Source organism: Balaenoptera physalus, assembly GCF_965194825.1.
Source record: "Balaenoptera physalus genome assembly, chromosome: 17".
Taxonomy (NCBI): domain Eukaryota; kingdom Metazoa; phylum Chordata; class Mammalia; order Artiodactyla; family Balaenopteridae; genus Balaenoptera; species Balaenoptera physalus.
This window is the reverse complement of record NC_138895.1, coordinates 21,621,137-21,634,172: the sequence shown is the minus strand read 5'-3', so window position 1 is coordinate 21,634,172 and position 13,036 is coordinate 21,621,137. Positions and strand designations below refer to the sequence as shown.

Genomic DNA, 13,036 nt, shown 5'->3' with positions numbered 1-13,036 from the left:
GACTTCAGAGCTTAACTGATTTTCCAGGGTTGGAAGCACTAGGGCCCGTAGATGGAGGCTTGACCTAAACATTACCTAAAGGAATCAAAAATCACCTACAAAGAAAATCTCCATGAAAATTTCAACTTACGGTAATGAACAAATGAATAATAAGTACCAACAAGTAGGGGGCACTCAGACATATCCTGGCTGAACCATTTATTAGCTGTGTGGCTTTAAGGAACACTTACAGTCTATACATCTTGGTGTCCTCATCTATAAAATGAAGATATGTATCCTTACTTGTGAAAATTAAAAATAATGTTTATAAAATAATGTGTCTGGCAGAAGCAGATTCAGCTTATAGCCAAAACTCCATGTAATGCAGCTATTATTATTGTCAACATAGTATCACAGGCAAACTTTTCTTTGTTTTCCTCCACAGTTGTCCAACTGTTATCCACATTACCCAGAACTCCACTCCATCATGAACAACTTGGCCTGTCCTATTCTCATGTAGGGCTTATATTTCTGATTAATGTCCTATGCCCCATTACCTCCTGGCCTTGCCCTTATCTTGCGATAGCTGCCTAATTTATGGCCTGTGATACTGTTAATGAGTTACAATATTTACATAGGTCTTGTTTAGAATGTATACTAAATATGTGTTGATTGATGTGTAATTCTCCCAGGAAATACTATTTGAATCAGCCTTAGAAATTTGAAAGAGCTGGAAGAGATATTCTTGGTCAGTCAAATCTTATTGGTGCTTTGCAAATATGAGCAATGTAGAGTGAGTGGTCATTGGCATAAAAGAGCCCTGCTTGCAGAGATCTTGAGTTTCAGGGTTAGCAATGCATTCAGAATAAAACAGATGTTGGGAGCTTGTAGGGGATCTGGCAGCGTGATGGCAGGGCTGCAGAGTACATTAAATCTGAATTACAAAAACAATGTAATACTAATATTAAAGAAAACATTATGACAAGAAAAAAGTGTGTTACCTGTAATCTCCACCCTAAAAAAACAAAACTTGTTTTCATCTCCTGCTTATTGTCTTCCAATGTTAGGTTGACTACCACCATCACCAAGAGACAGCCTTCTTTGAATGGATGTGGTCTTCTTACCTAGTCACGTAAGTGTAAAGCTGATCAGTAGGGAAACTGAATGAATCAAACACTTCTGATTTAGCCTGGTTTATGTGCAGCCCTCTGCTGCACACTTTGTCTCAGGTAGGCAAAAACGGCTAGAAAACAGAACGCTTTTATGCAAATAACCATCACTGACTGATGGCAGAAAGATGCACAATAGATCATGTCTCTGGATTGGCTAGGCACTGACCTGTTCTGGATTAATAATATTTATGTTTGAATATTGTAATACCAAAAAGGAAAAGGCATTTTAGCATACTGGGCCATTAGGTATGGTAAAAAACTAAACACATTTGATTTAAACTAAATATGAAATATACATTTAATGTAAATATATAATGTATAAAATATTTAAAAGTCTCTAAATATTTTATAAAATACTTGATGACTTCAGAAAGCATATTATATCAATCAAAATAGGAAATAGGAAAATATAAGTTTTTTAAACTTATATATTATTTAAATTTAATCAGCACACTTTACTTGTGGATTCTGTCACAGAAAATCAGTTTGCAACTCACTCTCATCTCCTTAAAAATGCCAGAAAAGGCTTTATAATCATAAAAAAGTGAGTCATTTTTAATGTCTGAGAATCTTTTTGACCAGCAGATAGGAGTATATTAAAGTGACTTATTATGAGAAAATAAAGATGTCAAAGCTCTTCTGAAACTGTCCACTGGAGTCATTTGAGTGCCTTGTGATGTCGTTCCTTTGCAAATTGTCCCCTCAGTCTGCAAATCCACAGTGTTTTCTGCTCAGTAGTAAATATCCTTCATGTTATTAATTCCTTCCATTATATTTGAGATTTTTCACAACTCAAAATGACAACCAGTAAATATATTTTAATCTGCCACTTGCAGTGCAACCCTTGTCTTCTCCATCTTGTGGCTTGTACTTGTTCAACACCACCATCTCCTTGATCTGCATCATGTGTGTCACGCTTTCATGATACACTATTTATTATTTGTACATTACAATGGTATGTTTTTTAAAATATTGATTAGCCATTTAAAACTCAGCTTCTGAATTATTCTATTGTTGAGCTATTTTGCATGTTTAGACTCCTAGATATATATTGTTCTGCTGTACAACAACATAATCACACAAAGCATCAGTTCTGGAGTCAGATATAACTGGAATCCAATCTGACTGGTGCTATCATTTATTAACAGAGTGATCTTGCATATGTTATGTATTGCCTTAAAGCTTCAGTTCCTTATATGTCAGCTGAGGTTATAGTGACCACCCATATTATTATTGGGAAGGTTAGGTGATATATATATATATATAAAGCAATCAGCAAATATGAAGTTCTCAATGATTTAGGTAATATACTGATTTATCCATTAAATTGGTAAGAAAAATAGGGCATTTTAGGGCAATTTTCAAAATTTTGGCTCTCTGAGTTTAGAAAAGAGCTTATAGTTAGTTGAATGAGATTATCTTTTCTAACTTTGCATTATCAAACCATGCCTTAAAATCATCCAAAGGAAACATAATTATTGCTAACTTATGGACTTTGCTATCCATTGCTAATACTAATCCAGATACCATTTCATCTCAATTATATGTTCTGAATGTAAAGTGGGATTTTGCACTTTGGGTAGAATCTGGTCTCTGTACAGATTATGGTTTTCATTTGTACAAAAGGAAAAATAGAAAGATTGATGCTCTGTCAGTGATATTCTATTACAAACATATAATTTATGAAGAAAATCTCAGTATTAAAATAATTAATGTTGCAAATAATGGCCCACTCATTTAAAGTAATATTCATAAACAGCAAATGCCCAGTGAGCACAAGATTGTGTTTTTTCTTTTAATTTTACTGTAATGATATTTATTTTGTAAGAGTATCAGTGGTACAAATAAGGAGTTGGATTTGTTTATATCCAACTGAGTTCAAAAATGACAAAATTTTCCCATTAAGTAGTGAAAATGCAAAACCTTGGGTTCAATTTCTCAATGTTGCTAACTGCCTCAAAAATGTATATGCCTCAATGTGGCAAGGAATATAATTGCACAGAATTTCAGTAAGACTTATTTCAAACAACAGCCAAGGAAAATAAAATGTATTTTTTAACGAAAGTTATTACTTTACTATAGTAATAGTAGTAGTAGATAGTAATGATCTGCTGGTAAAAGGAGACAACTGCAATTTCAGTAAATTTTACCTTTCTATTCAAATTTCATAGGTATTAATATTGTTATGGCAATTTAAGATTTTATAGAAAAGTAACATATCAGTTGCTTTGTTATTGTTCTGGAATGCTTGGACATTTTATATCATTACAGTCTCCATAATGTTTACATTGTGTAGCTACATGATGAAGACGTAATCAGTCCTGAGGAGAGTCAAGTGTATTCCATTACTTTGAGGGTATATTTGCTGAATTCTACCATGAGGATAAATTTAAACTTGCTTAATCATTTTGGTCAGTTCTAACCTTCACTATTTTCAGAGATGTCTGGTATTTTAAAATAAAACTTAACAAAGATAAACACTTAAATATCAGGGCTTATTTTTAGAACTAAATTTTAGTTACCATATATATAAATGATGGCACTGTTGAATTTGTGTTGGAAGTAAGTATTGATTTCCAGAAAAATTGATGTAAGAGCGTCTCTCTCTCTGGCACACACACACACACAAACACACACACACACACACACACACAAGCTTTACCTTAAAAAAAAATTGGATAATATCAAATATAATAGAGAACGAAAAAGAAAATATAACCACACAGAAAAATCAGACTTTTAAAATTTTTCTATTATTTTCTCCAGTTTTATATGCATGCGTCATCTTGATTGGTTTCAACTTGTCATCAGTAAAAATAATGCTGCAATAAATTTTGAGTGAAATATTTATTAATTTTTAGTGATTCCCTAAAATAAAAATTTCAGAAATTAGATTACTGGATTTTGGTTCATGAATATTTCTGAAATTTAAAACATTTTCTGTGTCTTTCATGTCTATAATTGTAGAATAGTTTACTTTGCCTTAAACAATGTAATTACATACATGGAGGTTATTGTGATCCCTAGCATAATTGTTGAAAAGAACATATAATAAAACCCTCCACAATTTGACATTTTTTAAATAGTAAGGGAGTAAATACAGTAAACAAATTTTGCAATCTCAGCAGGAAATCTGAATGAGGCCCTGTTGGATGAAGAAAATCAGGAAGACAAGCAAGTAACTTAGATATTGAAAATATGATGAGGGTCAATGAGCTCTTATTCTCTGTGCCAAACTAACACTTTACAAAAGTGGCATCAATCAATTCTCTTTGCTAATTAAGTGTTTGACCTACCGGGAATGTCACTTAGATTTTTAAAGAATTTTCAATAAACAGTGCATCCAATGAACCAAAATCTTTAGTGTCCAATTTTCTTTCTTCACCACCACTGGATAGTCAAGCTAGACTCTATAGATACCCAAATCCAGGATGGTGCTAACTCTTTCAAGGAAAAAAAAAAACCTACCAAACAAAAACTAATACCCTAGAGGCATTTATTAATATCAAATGGTAAGATTAATGAATCTTATAACACAATCACTCTACTAGTGTTTAAACATTACTTGATATAAAATAGGTCCACTGAGCTAGATTTATGAAGAAAATTGATGACAGAAGAATACCTAACAAGATTTGGAGAGCAAGCTGAAGCCAAAGGAAGCAGGGCAGTCAGAAAAATGTTATAAGAACTTGCTGAAATACAAGCTCAAGCAATACATCATTCCTGGAGGGTGCTGGGTAGCACTGGACACTGGGGAGATGGAGGTGGCTTCAAGAATAAGACACCTATTAGATATTTAGAGCTCTTTGGGTACAAGCACTAGCAAAAATAAAAATTGGAAAAGCAGTCTATTTTCACAACTCATAGAACTTGAAGGATGGGCAGTGATAATTAGTACTACTGAAAATGCTTTTCCAGGCCCTCTATATTCGGATTAAATTGAGAAGTGAATTATGAATGATCTAGAGGAGCGTGGAAAAGAACCACTATTTGTTGGTTACTACAAGGCACCCTAAATAAATTATTTAATTTAGTGCCATTTTCAGTTCTTGCCATATTATCTAGATTTTGTAAGCGGAGAAATCTGGGCTTAGAGAAGTTGAATAATGTGCCCAAGGGCATGTAACTAATGTGAGAAAACAGAGTCTGGTTATCCCCAAAGCCTAAGCTTTTAGCTCTAAAACCTTACCCTATATTATGTTCATATAAGATTAACACTAAGAGAAGAAGAACTGATACATAGTTTAATATTATATACTCTTGTTATAACAGTCCAATATAATGCTTCATCTGTTTGCCATTGGTGCTTCTATATTATTCTTATGCAAATGTTTAATCAAGCATCTTGCTTTAGCCCTTACTCAGTCTTCTATTTTGCAATCTATCATTTGGAAGACATTTGATGAAATAAAAAAGAAACCATGTAACCAAACTATTGCCCAATTAGAAATGCATTAACATAACATAAAGTTTACATTAAATTATATGTAAGTTTAGGCAAGGTGTTGTATAGAGAGTAATTTATTAAATGTGATTGTTTGGCTAATTTTTAACTTAAAAAATATCTATGCCTCCAAGACTAAATGCGTTGTTCATTATAAGGATTCTTTCTGAGAATTTTCCAGTGGAAATCAGAATCACTAGAGGGCTATGTATGGCACTCACTGAGAAGGATACTAGTAACCACGTATGAAGGTTGGAAGATTTCAAACAACAGCTATAATGTAGGTTTCATTTTTCAGACAACTGAATGTAACTGCATAAATGTCCGTCATTTAGGCTCTATTGATCCAATATTTTGGGGAGTATTTTTTTCTTTAAAAGTAAGCTGAAGTACACTTTTAAAATACAATGAAAGGTTTAGCATCTAACAATGATTTGACATTTAAAAATGGTACCTTAGAAATGAAATGAAATAATTTAATCAACTCCTTAACTCAACCTGACACTAACTCTCAAAATCCAAATCAGAGTCAGAGCTTCCTGCCAATACTGTTCAGGAAAACCATCCCTGACTGGAAGGTTGACTGAAACTCAGAGGAGAATCTATTTTAATAGGGAATAATCAGTTCAAAGAAAAGAACAAAAGTAGCAAATCTGTTTTGTCCTGTGAATCTACATCACTCTACCTGCCTCAGGAAAAGTAAAGCTGCAGATGTCTGGCTTTTTATGACAAAATCAATGTATGAAATAAATCAAATTTGCTGAAAATTTGGTCGCTGTTATTATGCTTTGCAAAACTGCTTTGCAGGAAACCTTCAAATTCAAATGAACTGTATTCCAAATCTGCATTTAGAAATCAATTGTCAGGAATTGAGACAGGCAGTTACCTTTCCTTCTTTCTTTCCTCCTTCACCCCCCTCCCCCAATGACAGTATAATATGCTATTTGTATGTGACAGGACCGAGGAAGGGGGTAGGGCACATTTTTTTCAGAGAGCTATTTTTGGTGACATTTCTAGATTTACCTACTAAACATTGTTTTATTCCCTATATTTACTGGGGAAGGAGGGGGAGAGGGGGTAAAGCAATAGGAAGAGGGATTTTCTAAGCAAGAGAATCTCTTTGAAATATGTCACAAAAAGTTGCAATTCTGTATCTTTGTGTGATTATGTGTGAAAGATTATAAACCTAGATTATAATCTCAGTGAGAGAAGAGTTCATGTCTGCATTAATTTCCTGTTGAAATTTCAGTGCCTAACACAGCACCTTGCACGTACTAAGTGTTCAATGAATATTTAAATAATGAATGAATTAACTATGTATAAGACAGGAAATGAGAGAAACTGAATTCAGTTCCCCCATCATATGCTTCTGAAGACCCTAGTTAGACCTTGGAATCCCCCATGCCCATGAAAGGGAGCTTGCATACCAGGGAAACAGTTCTAACCTCATCATCCCAGACCATTTTGAATTAAGATGCAGAAATAAGGAGACACAATAGCAAACATGCAACACTGGCTAATGAATTACCAGGTGAGCATCAGTGTTCCCAGTCCAAAAGTACAAAAAATGTGTGTATGTGTGTCCATGTGTGTGTCACAAAAATCAAAGGTTCTCAGAGGGAAATATCACTTAATTGCATGATTTTCAAACTTTTCACCCATTAGTGATTTTTGAAACACATTTAATGAATTGTGACCAGAATTTTTAAAAATTAGATAGCCTAGACCAGAATAAAATAGAAATAAATAGGATGAAAAAGAAAAGTAAATATCCCAGTGCATTAGCAAAAATTTTAAAATTTCATTCTCTTACATTGTACAGCGTCATGATATCTCCAGCAGAAGACCACAAGAGTCCTTATTATATATATATTTTTGGTTTATTCTATTTTGTTTTGTTTTATTTTGTGTTTCTAGTGAATCTGGAACATAGGAATTATTACATCCTGAGGCAGAATCTTATACTACTAAGCAGGTCCAACTGTTGGAAAGTTCTACTTTCAAGGCAGCATGTGAATCGGTTAGAGTGAGCAGATTTGGCTTCAAAATCTGTTCTCCCCATTTCTTACCTACGTATTCCTTCAACAAATATTTAATGACATCAGGTCCATGTTTCTTCATCTGTAAAATTAGAATACAAATATCTACCTGTTAGTTGATAAGAATTAAAAGTAAGTATAAAGCATGTAAACAAACTTAACACAATTTGTAGATCATAGGTTGTAGTTACCATTAGTTTAGTCTTTAGTGTGGTTCAGAAAATGTAACATGCAGCATATTCCATTTGTGTTTATAATATGAGGAGCTTTCACACAATGTCAGACTTTGACACAAAGTCAGAATGTCTTAGGGGTTCTTGCAACTACCCAACCCTATAAATATAGAAACTATCTTACTGCAGACTTGAGGTCTTAAATCCTACTTAGTTCTTTTCAGTTTTTTTCTCCAAGATTTGTTCTTGAAAAGGAACATAAAAAGGAAGCCATTGATTAGCAGGAAGCTGTGCCTAAATGAAATTAACAATTAGATGGATTTCAAAGAAATTGGTAACAAGTAAACATTTTAAAATTAATTGAATACAATCTATAAATTAGTCCTCTTTGCTGTAAAAGATTACCTTACAATGAGGTAGTAATGCATCTATAAAATCAACTTCTGATTGTAGCAAAACTAGTGGGAAGGAGACACAGTGACATTATGAATCTACGTTGAATATTTGAGATCCCTTCTTATGTAGTCTTTTGACAAGTCATAAAGAAAATTAAATTAACTGCGCACTAATAGAGAAGCCGTCAGAAATTGCCTGTATGGAGTTACAAGAGTTTTTGATGTCATGCTGCCAGAAATAACTGGAGCCATGCTCACCACTAAGGAAGAATAGTGGGCGCAAAGAGAGATTCATGGTAAGTTGAAGGAAACATTCTGTCTATATCTCAAGGATGAAGGAAGAGTGAGATATCCAGTGAGAGCTCCAAAGGTAAGCTGATCTAAATTTGTGAAATAGATACTAAATTATTTCTCAAAGACATATTATAATTGTAATACTTTTGTATACGATTTTAAGTAACAATGATTAGACTATTAAATTATTACTAATCGTAAATATATAACATATAAAGTTTTGAGTGTAACATTGTTGAGAAAACAATTGAGTTGTAAAGTGTATCTAGGTCACACCTATGACAAAACTAGCTGCCAAAATAAAAAGCCATTTTTATGCATTAAATTATGTCCCCCGAAAAAGATATGTTGGAGTCCTAAATCCTAGTACCTCATTACGTGACTTTTTTTGGAGAGTCTTTACAGAGGTAATTAAGTTAAAATGAGGTCATTAAGGTGAGCCCTAATCTAATATGGCTGGTGTTATTATAAAAAGGGGAAATTTTGGACACAGTGAGAGATATGCACAAAAGGAGAACGTCATGTGAAAATTGAAATTATGTTGTCACAATCCAGATAACCACCAGAAGTTAGGAGAGAGACCTAGAACAGATTCTTCCCTACTGCCTCCAGAGGGAGGATGGCCCAGTCAACACCTTGACTTTTGGACTTTTGGTCTCCAGTACTGTGAGATAATAAATTTGTGTTGTTCTGAGCCACTCAGTTTGTGGCACTTTGTTACAGCAACGCTAACAAACTCATACAGCCATAGTTTCATTATTTCCTGAATTAAGATATACTACTACCAAGAAACAGGTTATTCCTTAAAGTAGCTGAATTGTGATGAAGTGTTAACCTCTCAAATGCTGGTATACAAATTCAAACCTTAAATTTGACAGTTTACTCACAGGTTTATCACTTTACTCATATCCCTTTATTCATAGGTTGTAAGGTCCGAATTTAAATTGAAAACAGATGCCCTGAGCTTTCTAGATAGTCTGTTATTAGACAGTGGGTCAACTGGATAGTTGAATGACTGCAGTTTTTGGTTTTCAATGGGATGTGGTGGTGACCAAATTCGAAACTATAATTCCTAAATGTTTAAAAATAGAAGAGTTTTGTATGCTTAAAAAAAAAAAATTCCAAACTGTTGCCACTGCCAATGATTTAAGACTGATTTTTAAGTAACTTATTTTCCTTCCTTTTAAATGGTGTTTTTATTTGTCTTATTTAATCAGTGCATGACTTACTCCATGTCTGGGCTAGTAATGTTTCTGTAATAAGATACTTAGTGGAATGGAAGTTAGGCTTGCTCTGTGTTGCTCAGCCTATCATTAAGTCATCTGGAGTGTGTTGAGCTAAGACAAATGTATTAAAATTTATATCATTACAAATCTATAGTTATTATTTCTTTAGGTAACAAAAGAGCAAATAGAGTTATTTTTAAGGTTAATATGCAAAATTATTTAATCTTTTAATGTTATTTGCAAAATGTGTGGCCTTGAATGGAAATTTTCACTAACTTTGTTAATAAAGGAGATTTTTAACCACTTCTACTCATAAAAAACAAACTATACACAAAATAAGATGATGAATTAGGAAGGAAATGCTGTTAAGAGAATTACTATAAGCATGAGGAAACTATTAGACAAGAGTTTTCAGTAGTCTAAAATTCTGAGATTTGATTTTTAAATGATGAAACATCCAATAAGCCAAATGACTCTGCATAAACATGTACATGGAATAAATTATTCCAAATGAAAGCATGGATATTATTTGTTCAGCTGTTTTAGTAGTTGGAGCGTTAGGAACAAAAGCTATTATTGTTCAATGTATTTTTTCACAGGAAATAGACAGTGGCAAACATACAGTAGTTCAACACATGAGATCAGAGACATGGTTTTTATAGTAAACCAAGAACAGATGTTGGAATGATTCGAGACCTTTAGAGAAATTATTAGTTATGTTTGCCTTTGAAAGCAAAGAAAGTTTATAGAGACTCACATATCTGATTATATTAAGAAACAGACAGGTTTTCAAATCCAAAAGCTTTAATTCATTCAAGCTAAAAGTTTCTGCCGCATAAATTTTGAATATACTACTCAACACTAATAATAATTGCAAATAATTACAATAAGTTGCATGTTACCTAATTATAAAAATTACTGGGTCCTCACATACAACCTAAGTATCCCTATTCACTAAAAAATCACATAGAAATAGGATTTATGCTGCAGGCAAAAATCAGTATTTAAGAGCAATCACTGAAATCAATTTGATTTACATACATTAGAAAAAAGAAATTCTCTAGGTAACTGGAAGACATATTTTCTAAGGTTGAACTAAAAGCCAACAAGTAGCCTTTTACCATATATAAAACACCTGTTTAAAATGATTTTACCTCATCAGTACTTCTAAGCTATTGACCGTTAAGCTTTAACTTTTCATTATTCCTTCTCTGCTTCAGGATGTCCATCCCCTCTTACTCAGCTTATATTCCATTGTACTTCATGATAATCATTCCTTAAGAGACATTCTTGATTTCAGTGATCCACCCCCACTCTGGAGTACTCCCTGGGCAAAGCCATACCTGGATTAACATCTGGTTAAATCCAGTTCATGTCCTACTCTGAACCTATATCTGTACCTTCAATTATGATTAAAGAGAATGTCCAAATTTGATGATTAACCTTATTTTAAATTTTTGACTTTTAACTTCAGATAGGCCTTTAGTGCTGCCCAATAATCATTTTATTAGTCAGTTCAATCTCCCAGGGTCTATTTCATATCTTTTCCATTCTAGTAAAATTTCCAGATACCCTTCCCCATCCACACACAGACATACATACTTTTAGTTAATGATCTTTCCTCTGACTTCACTGAGAAAATGGAACCAATCATTAGAGATTTTACAGAAGCTCCACCATCAAATCTATCAACTTACCTGTATCTCTACCTACATATGCTTTTTTTTTTCCTGTTTTAAGGGATATATTGTCCTTCCTTCTAGGTAAGGTTAACCTCTCAACTTCTACCTGGATACTACCCTCTCTAGCTCATACCAGACTGGCATTTTTTTTGTTTGTTTCTGTATACATGACTTGGATCATTCCTGTCATCATATACACATACTGAAATAGCTTATGGTAAACATAAATGAATTAATTTTTTAAATTTCTCTTCCTTTCATATTCTATTCCAGTTACCTCTCCAATTCGGTGTTTCCATTTACAACAAAACTCAAAATTATTGTCTATTTTATGATATGGAAAATATACCTTGATACAGTCTTTAAACAATGTGCTGTGTACTTATTGTCTATACTTTCTCACTTAAACTCACTGAATATTGACGACCAGGTACATAAAGCTCAAAAGTCTCCAAACAGCTTTAATCCAGAGGACTTCACTGAAAAACACATTACAATTAAACTGTTGAAAATCAAGGAACAGAGATAACTTTGACAGCAGCAAGAAAAAGGCACCTTTTCACATATGAGGGAATACCCATAAGACTGTCAGTAGAATTCTCAGCAAAGACCTAGGAGGCCAAGAGAGAGTATGATGATACATTCAAAGTGCTGAAAGAAAAAAATACCAACAAAGAGTGCTTTACCTAACAAAGCTGTCCTTCAGATATGAAGGAGAGATGAAGACTTTCCAAATTAAAGTTGAGGGGGTTCAACTCCACTAGGCCTGCCTTACAGGAAATACTAAAGGGAGTTCCCCAAGCTGAAATGAAAGTATGCTAATTAGTAACATGAGAACATATTAAAGTATAAAATTCACTGGTAAAAGTAAGTATGTAGTCAAATTCAGAACACTTTAGTAATGTAAAGGTGTTGCATAAATCACTTTTAACTCTAGTATAAAGTTAAAAGGCAAGCATATTAAAAATAACTATAGTTACAATACTTTGTTTATAATACAATATGAAAAAAATGTAAATGGTGACATAAAATGTGAGACAGGTAGTAAAAGAGTAGAGTTTTTTAATACAATTGAAGTTAAGTTGCTATCAGCTTAAAGTAGATTATTATAACCATAAGGTGTTTTATGTAAGCCTCATGGTAACCACAAAGCAAAACTTATAATAAACACAAAAAAAGATAAAAAGAAAGGAAACAAAACATATCACTAGAGAAAATCATCAAATCACAAAGAAAGGCAGCAAAAGAGGAAGAAAGGGAATGCAGTACAACCAGACAACAATTTAAAAAATGGCAATAGTAAGTCCTAATCTATCAATAATTACCTTAATTGTAAATATATTAAATTCTCCAGTCAAGACATAAAGTGATGGAATGGATGTAAAAATAAACCCAACTATATGCTACATACAAGAGCACCACTTCAGCTTTAAGGACACATATAAACAGTAAGTGAAGGGAAGGAAACATATTCCATGGAAATGGAAAACAGAAGAGAGCAGAGGTGGCTACATTTATAACACACAAAATAGATTTTAAGTCAAAAACCATAAAGGTGACAAAGAAGGTCATTATATAATTATAAAGGGGTCAATTTATCAAGAAGATATAACAATCATAAATATAGGG

General features: G+C 33.1%; 1 long non-coding RNA gene across 1 annotated transcript in view; it reads right to left on the bottom strand.

Annotated features, from left to right (window-relative positions):
• Positions 1 to 13,036, bottom strand: part of LOC309646512 — a 40,937-nt gene that overhangs the window by 23,275 nt on the left and 4,626 nt on the right. Inside the window, exon 2 of the long non-coding RNA XR_014255410.1 lies at positions 1 to 13,036. This exon is cut by the window's left edge and continues 23,275 nt beyond it. This is a non-coding gene — a long non-coding RNA (uncharacterized lncRNA).